This window comes from Hydra vulgaris, chromosome 14 (assembly GCF_038396675.1).
Source record: "Hydra vulgaris chromosome 14, alternate assembly HydraT2T_AEP".
Classification (NCBI taxonomy): domain Eukaryota; kingdom Metazoa; phylum Cnidaria; class Hydrozoa; order Anthoathecata; family Hydridae; genus Hydra; species Hydra vulgaris.
This window is the reverse complement of record NC_088933.1, coordinates 43,072,562-43,081,940: the sequence shown is the minus strand read 5'-3', so window position 1 is coordinate 43,081,940 and position 9,379 is coordinate 43,072,562. Positions and strand designations below refer to the sequence as shown.

Here is a 9,379-nt window from a genome sequence, read left to right as displayed (position 1 = left end):
TGTAAGTCATAAGTTTAAGTTTATTAATTCAGTAATCTATCATTATATATCAAAATATTAAAATAACAAAAGCAAAAATAAAATTAACAATAAGATCAATAAAGATCGCGACATTTTGGCTTTTACAATAGTGCAGCAGATAAAACAGCTATAGTTAACAAACAAAGCTTCCATTTCTATATCTATTTATGCTTTATTTCTATCAAATACGTTGAAAGTATAAAATAACTATTAATTAATAAAACTTATAGAAAAATATAACAACAGAATAATATAACATTTTAAAATATAATTAAAAACTAAGAACCTTTTTTTATTGAACCCCTTTTTAGTTGTTTACCTGTCAAATGCTTTTATGAAAACTATGAGAAAACTAAATACATATCTTTCAGTTTTTAAACTTTGTAACCTCTGCTGTTATGTAATATTGCTGCTGTTATAAAAACATAGTATTTCATCAGTAAAAATATTTCTTGACAATCTATTAAGGGTGGCCAGCCACTTTGTTAAATCAAATTCCCTGACTTTTCCCTGACTCTGATAATTAAAAATCTGGAATTTTATAAAGAAAAAATGATAGTAATTACTTTTTAAACTAATATTTATTGTTTGTAAATGTCTTTCTGCCTAATAGCAAAGATTTAATTAGGGAAAAGAAAACTATATAAAAAATGCTATCATTTAAGTTAAACCAAGCTAAATTTTGGAAATTTCACTGACTTTTGAGGGGAAAATAGCAAAATACTAGACTTTTCCTTGATTCCCCTAACCCCCTAACTCAAAACATTTTCCTGGACTTTTCAATAATTTCCCTTAATTCATGTATACTGGCCATTTTTCACCTATTCAGCAAAAAACTAATACCTTTATATAAGAAAAATAAAAGATTTACTTTGTCAATTGCATGGTTGTGCTCATTAATAACTTTTGTCACACAGAACTTTTCACCATCTTCAGTAACACCAATGCAAATTGTAAATGGACATTGGATTTTATAGGTACTATGTATAAATAATAAGACTACAGATAGCATCTTTAGTGAAACAAAATATTCAGTTTACAAAAAATTTTTGTTGAAAAAAGTTATGATTTTACTGACTAAACTTTAATTATTATCTACAAATACCTTTGGTTTGGACGAAGCCCTTTTGATCTCGATTTAAATTGACGCCCACCATGATAGCAACAGTATGTTAAATAATAATATTTTAATTCTTTTTTAATATATCGTTGCAAGCCTTTTTTAATTGCTAAATCAATTGTTCGACTATCTCGAACATAAAGAGATACAAATCTTGATTTTTCATATTCTTTAAGGTTGATGCATGTTTCCATATCGCAAAGTTAGGTGGCATCTTTAGGTCTGCAAAATTCTCAAATATTTTAATTATTTTAACCATAAATAATTATTTGTTTTGATACACTTACGGTTTTTGTATAATTACGGTACAAAAACATTCACTACGTAACGAAATAACATTGTGGAAAACGTAATTTTCATATTTTTTTATAACTTTGCCTTTAATTTTTGAATTAAAAAACTTAAATGTAAATGTTTATTTGGATTTATGACGAAAAATATCCAATTTGCTGTAATTGTACATTTCAAAGGAGAAAGAAAAAAAAAATGAAAACGGTTATTAGTAATTTAAATTTTTAAAATTTAGCTTATTATTTATTTTTCATAAATTATCCATACATATTGTTTTATTATTATAAAATTATCTAATTGCCCTTAATAAGACTTGAATCTTCTAACAAACTTAAACTCTTATCGTCTCCCGATATCTTATCATATAAAAAAGAAATTTTTCCCATTTTGCAGTTATTATTTTCTACTTAATCCTTTAAGTTAATATAATCCTTTCGGCTACGTTGAACAAACAAGAAAGCATGGCTAAAATTATTTATAAATTTAATTATATCAAATTGAAAAATTATTCATGTAAAAAATAATTATGCGAAATGGACTTACGAGTTTTGCGGACTCTAAGACACCACCTGACTTTGCGGTATGGAAACATGTACCAACCATTCTTTAATTGCTAGCGTAAGCTCATTAAAATTGTTATAAATATCTCCAACGTTCATTCAACTAACAATCAGAGCGGATAATACTAACGATTAAGACGTTTATATGTAAGTTTTATGAAATCAGAAGAGCGCTTGCTTTATAAGCAGGAGATCCAGATTCGAAACGAGCTCTGGACAAATTTTTGCGTCACGGTAAGGAAGGAGGCGTGAACTTCCCGGTTAAATGCACTTCCGCGGTGCTCTGTGACAAGACCGTTAGGACTTCTTGGGGCACCTAAAAATAAAATTGTAGCTCATCTCTAAGTTCTGCCGAATTTCATTTTAAGTTTCAGTTATGAATAAATCTAAAACACAAAACTTTCATTACTTCTGTTCCGTTTTTTAATTTGTTCGGCATAATATTTACTAATGACGGCATATTTCTATTGTATTTCATGTAAACAAACAATACACGCGACGCATTCTTGTTTATTTAAAAATAATGTAAGCAACATAATCTACTGCAGCATGCAGCAGTGTTTTATCTATTTTAACTAATTTGTTGTATTTTGATTCGAATTATTCTTTTTTTTCTAAATATTTTGCATAAGTAACAGCCGCTAAATCATAAAGTTTACGTACAAAAAGAAATGTAATTAAAATTCTTTTTTATATAATTAAATACCATGAAATTTTACGATACTTAAAGATTTTTGATTTAAAATAAATTAACTTGTTATTTTCAAACAACATAGTTAGCTTAGATGTGTTTAAAGATAATTTAAAAAACAAGGTTAATAAAAAAAACGAAGATGCACGTATCATAACACTAATATATTTTTTAAGAAAGCAACTAAATTTATTAATTCTATAATTATATTCATCTTTCCATTCGTTTTTAAGAAATGAAGATGTTTTACGTTTTATTATTTTTCTAGCAATCATAAAATTTAGAGTCAATTAAAAAGAAATACTCAAAAGTATTGAAATCGACAAATGAAATATGGTTGGTTGGATATCCGCTGGCAGATATTAATACCAGTTATCTGCCTACTACTAGAGATGTCTACAGATTTTTTAGGTTTGTACTATTTAAAGATTTTTATAACTTAAATTTTTTATTTCCAAAAATAACTTTACTTTTCAATTTGAAAATAAACTTAAATTCATCTTCTGTTTTGCTTGTTAAGGTATCAATTAAAAATGATGAACAATTCGATTCAAGTGTTTTCTAAATGTACAAAAGAATTAGGTACTAAAAGCAACATTTCAAAATTAAAATTAGCTGCAAAATTAACAATGAAAACCGTTAAAGTTTTTTGGGATAAAGCTGATATTCCTTGCAAGCAGGAAAAGTATATTATTGAAAGTATTATTAAGTTACATGATAAATGGAGAAGTCTTGCAAAGTCTAAACATAAATGTTTTTCAAAAAAAGATTTACTTATTCAAGGCTTTAGAAAAATAATGGATAATTTTTTTGATATTAGTTCTCCGAATTGAAAAGAATATGTTAAAAAAACCAGATCATATTTAAATGCAGAAGAAGATATTCTCTTGTTTTCAACACTCAAAAGTGGAGTAAAAACCGGAGGAATAAGTGGAAAAGATAATTTGTTAAAATTGAGTGTCAAAAGAAAAATAGAGAAGGAGGAAAAAGAAAAATTAAGAATCGATAAAGAAAAGAAAAGAAAATTAAATGATAAAGAAATTGATTTCAGCGTTTATAAAAGTGATAGTGACTCAACTGAAGAATCATTTTTTGCTGCGTCTAGAGGTTCTATGTACTCAGATTCTCAGAGCTCTTCTAAAATTGATTATGAAGTAAATAATTTTGAATCTTCTGCAGGTGTAATGGAAAATTTTGTATCAGATAATATCAATTTAATTTTGCCAAGAAACTTTGTTTGTCATCCAATGATAACAGCAACTGCTGATAGATCTAAACTATCAAACGCACAGCTTATGATGAATGTTTCAGCAATCCTGGTTCTAGGTTACTTTTTGATTGATATTTAAATCACTAATCAGTTTCATGAGTTTTTTATTAGTGTGATTAGTTGATAAGAAAAATTATATTCTGTATTTTTTAGGTGGGGTTAAAGCTAATGATGTAGATATTCCACTAAACACAATTAGAAGAGCACGTAAGCAAAATAGACAAATTATGGCAAGAAATATAATGGCAGAATTTAAAAAAAAAGTTAGATTAGATTATTTTACTCTTCACTGGGATGGGAAACTTATGAAGCAAATATCTGGTAAAAAGTTTGACTATTTAACTGTTTTAGTAAGTGGTTTTCCAAACTGCGAGGAAGGTAAAATTTTATCTATTAAATCTATTCAGTCAGGCACAGGTCATTCTATATGTAAAGGAATGATAGAAGATTTAGAAAAATGGGATCTTAAAGATAATATTGTTGCCCAAGTTTTCGATACAACGGCTTGTAATACTGGAGTAAGAAACGGAGCGGCAACTCTTCTTGAAGAATGCAAATCTATAAAAACGCTTCTCTGGCTTGCATGTCGTCATCATGTTTTAGAATTAATCCTAGGGTCGTTTTGGAAAGCTTTATTTCAAAAAGAGACATCATCTGATGATAATATAGAGTTTAATAATTTTCAAAAAGAATGGCTTCACTCTAAAAAAATTCCTCTCAAACTTTCAAATAGATCCCTTGATCTTGAAAATTCATTCTTAAAACAAAAAGCAAATGAAAATCGCAAATTCTTAGAGAAAGTATCGCACTCTAAGCATCACCCAAGAGACGATTAAAAAGAGGCTGCAGAACTAGCAATTTTTCTATTAGGTGGAGAAGAGCCCAAGAAATGGAAAACATGTGGTGCTCACCATCATGCAAGATGGATGGCGTATTTGCTGTATGCACCAAAGATGTTAATATTTAAAAAAGATTTACCCGAATCTGATTTAAAAAACCTTAAAATCTTTTTGACTTTTAGCTCAGCCATCTACATTAAAGCTTGTTTAGAAGCGTCAAAGGCTTGCGATGCACCAATTAATGATATAGAATTATTTAATGATCTAGAAGCACTTAAAGGTATACCAAACTTCGGTGTACCTGCTGAAAAAGCCCAATATGTTTTAAGCAGACACTCTTGGTATCTAACCGAGCAGGTGTCTGTATTAAGTTTATTTTCAAATAAACTTTCTCTAAATGATAAAGATAAAATTGCAAAAAAAATGCTAGAATACGGAAAACTACTTGGTATCAATTGCGGTAAACCAACTCTTCCAGTGATTAGAAAAAATTCCGATATTTTATCTTATATTGGGAACAAGTCTTGGTTGATTTTTCATAATTTAAAAGATGATGGAAAATGGCTTAAAATTCCTTCTTCAGAATGGGACGACAATGCCTATTATTTGAAAATGAAGCTGTTTATCAAAACTCTAAAAGTGACTAATGACGCAGCCGAGAGAGGAATTAAGTTGTGTTCTGATTATCTCCAAATACTTACAAAGGTAAACCGTAAAATTAATTGAGAAGAAATTATGAATAAAAATCTAAATAATCCTACAAATCTACTTTTAGAATAAATTATAGATAAATAATATTTCTTATCTTTAGGACGAGGCTGAACGAAACGAAGTTTTTAACGTGGTTGAAAATCACAGAAAAGTTGTAGGCAATTTTAATAAGAAGCAATTATTCGTTGATTTAGCTGAGTATAAATAATAACTACTTTTTCATTAGCTTTTCTGTTTTTAATTAGACCCCAAAATAATTCCAAATAAAATAACTCTTCTGTAATCCAGGCAATATATGATTTAAAAAGGGGTTATAAAAGCAGTTATTACTTGTATTATGGTAAACCCCTCCCCATATGGGGGAGGGGTATTGAAAATGTCACCAAATATCACATGGAAAGGGTGGTTAGCTACAATGTGACGTGAAAAAAACCTTTTAATTACAATTCTTATTATAGCGGAATCAGTAAATTTTTAGCAAAAAATTACTTAGAGATATATCTTTTTTAACAATAATAGCACTGCGCATAAAAGAGGGGGCGGGGGAGGAGTTGATAAACAAGTAACACAAAATTATACATGGGGAAGTCCAAAAAGGTTCAAAAACGTGTTGCTTATTAAATGAACAGCCTCAAATAACAAATATTTCCTATAGATATAAAAATTTTAATCTTTTTTTACTTTCCTACAAAACCCTTATTTTGACATATTTTAGACTAAAAATGAAAATAATCAAATCAAATTCGGCAGCACTCAATGATATTTTTTTCCAAATTTTTTTTTATAGTTTGTATTCATATGTGAAAAGGATCATGTTTTTTTGCAGACATGTTAAATTTTCAAAATTTTTTGTTTTTGGCCTACCCTAATATATATATATATATATATATATATATATATATATATATATATATATATATATATATATATATATATATATATATATATATATATATATATATATATATATACATATACATATACATATACATATACATATACATACAGAAATACACACGTTAACATACTACTTTATACGCACATATACATTTTAGCTGTATTTTAACTCTTATTAATAGTTAAAATAAAGCTAAAATGTCTAATACAAATACAACATAATAAAATCATCATAAAATTAAATTAAAAACTCTAACAAATGTCAAAATTTATATCTCAATGTGTAACTAATGGATAAAAGTAGAATATTTGTACTTATCAGCAAAACGGTTTTATTAAAAGGTGAAGGAAAGTTTGAGTTTATAAGTTTAATTAAAAGGTAAAAAAGCGGTGGAAAGAAAAAAATCAATAAATTGCTTCAATTTAAACCAGTGGTTCTTAACCGGTGCTCCGCTGAGAAATGGTGCTCTGCGAGGTAGTTGCAAGTGCTGCGCGAAATTATGAAGCTCAAAATTTAATGTTCACTCATTACATTACACTGTAATGATTACAGTTTAGGTAAGAAGCTACAATAATTGGGTTTTATTACCTACCTACCTACATTGAATGCAAAATTTTGAAAACAAAAATAAAAAGTGCAGTTTACAGGAAACCAAATGATAATAAGGTTAGTTTGTATTTTATTCTAATCAAGAGAAAATAAAAGTACATATACATTCATTTAATTAATACATATTGAGTAAAAGAAAAAACTAATTAAACTTAAGAGAGAACGAAATAAAACTTCTTGAGATTGTTGACAATAATTACATTTTATTTAAGTTACCATAAAAAAAAATTAAATTATGTTAAGGCAGTTTTATTAATTTAAAATTCTATAAATAATTTTTTTTTTAAACTAAATCAACGAATAATTTTACAAACAACGAAGACTTTAAACAATGTGATTATTTTACTTTAAAATTTATTTTTTGAGCGAATGTTGTTTGCTTTGCAATCACAAATTTTAATAGTCGTTACGACTATTAAAATCGGTGACTTCAAAGCGAAAAACATTGGCGCCTTCGCAGAGTGGAACGAAATCCTGATTTTGTGGCCAAAATTCCCAAATTACCTACATAAGGGTTTTCGAGGTCGCTGATTAGGAATCTGAGGTCAGATTTAAAAAATTCAAAATAGCGGGTCCAATATGGCGGCCAAAACTGTTTATACGTTGAAAATATGAAATCTCATGTAGTTTGGTTTTCAAGATCATTGCTAATGATTCAGGAGTTAAATTAGAGCAAAAACATTGCAAAATTATTTTCAAATTTATACTATTAATAAAAAAACAGAAATTTGTAATTTTAATTTTATTTTTTAAATTGCTAAAAGATTAACTCACATATATGTAAAAAATTGTTTCTTTAATCCTAGTAACATAAATTACGTTTGTCATATTCATCAATGTTCGAATCATTCGATTTGGAATCTGATGTTGAACCACTTGTATCGAAATCGAAATCGTTTCTTGTCTCTTGTCTGGTGACTTCAGGTTGTTTTAACAATTGTATAGCTTCTTGATGTAGAGATTTTACCGGTCTCTGGGCCAATTTCCTGATGCTCGAGAGAAATGGATCTGATGTTAATAAGAGCCTATTAAAAATGTCTCTCATATTCGATTCTCTTGAGCATTTTCTTGAATGATGTAATCTGAAGTTTTTAATTTCCTTATTGCGTGACTCTTGGGCATCTTCAGAAAGTTGTCCAATCGGTAAAAAGGCATACCTAACATTTTCTGCTTCATGGATCAGCAATTTACGTACAAATGTAGGCATGTAATACCACGGATATAAAGCAACAAATAAATGGGCGGTATTCACACAATAATCTTTGAATTTTTCATCATCTATATCAAACCCGCTCAAAATTACCTGCAAAATAACATAAAATCGGTGAATTAATTTTTCATCGACTCCTGTTATTTCAGCAGATATAGTAGCATTTTGAAAAAAGCGGCGCGCTGTATTTCCATTGTTAGAGCTTCCATATCCTGGCTTTAATCGATCAACAATAAGACCCAGTTTTATCCTAAATTGAGTCTGTATTTCTTCCTTACGTACTTTTACATTCTTTTTATCTTCCTCTCGACGAGTTTGCCACTTTTCAGTTGTTAGTTTATACGACAGATGCAAACAGCACTCGAAAAAACGAATCCATGCATGCAATGTAGATATGCCAAATCTTAAATTATCTGTTGTAATGTCCATTTTTATAATGTTGTTGATGTCATTAAATTCTTTAGAGGAAGCTTTGTACCAGTTACTGCATTACAGACTTTACCGTCTATCATCGTAAATGACATACAATAAGTTACTGAAATGGATTTTCCATTTTGTTCATTACCATATGGTGCAAGACCCTCAATCTGCAGTTCAATGTCGGTAACTTCTTTCAATGTTGACTGTACATCTTCATGTACAAACTGCAATCGTATTGGTCTGCAGAATCGAGGAGATGATGGTCTAGGATTTTTCCACATAATAGTTGCTTCACCCGTCTCGTGGTTGTTGTCTATTAATTGTAAAGGTACAAGAGATGTATAAAAAATGCTTTCATCAGATTTTCCAGTCTCAGTAAGTTTTTGTTTATAAACACTTTGACCGCTGCTTCCATCACATCCCCATTTACAGTAAAGTACTAATTTTTGCAGAAAATTTTTGGATTTACTTACATTTGTGAGGAAGAATATCACATTCCACATTGTATTGTATGTGTAGAAAAAAAACTGTGAAAATTTCCGATAAGGCACAGTTGGCGTCATATAAGGTTGCTGAAATGATTGCTGTTCACTTAAAACCACTCTTTAATTATACCTGCATGTTGTGAAATGGTTAAAAATATGTTTGGCAATGAAGCAACAAAGTAAATAATAAAAATTCCTCATTCAAATGATACAATAAATTAAAATTATTTACAATTAGATACAATGAATTAAAA

At 28.6% G+C, this 9,379-nt stretch overlaps 1 long non-coding RNA gene across 1 annotated transcript; it reads right to left on the bottom strand.

Moving 5' to 3' along the window:
* Window positions 1–887: 887 nt before the first annotated feature.
* LOC136091233 (uncharacterized) lies at window positions 888–1,306 on the bottom strand. The gene is made up of 2 exons (XR_010643815.1): window positions 1,127–1,306; window positions 888–1,001 (listed from the first exon to the last, which is right to left on the bottom strand). It is a non-coding gene; the product is annotated as an uncharacterized LOC136091233 (long non-coding RNA).
* Window positions 1,307–9,379: the final 8,073 nt, after the last annotated feature.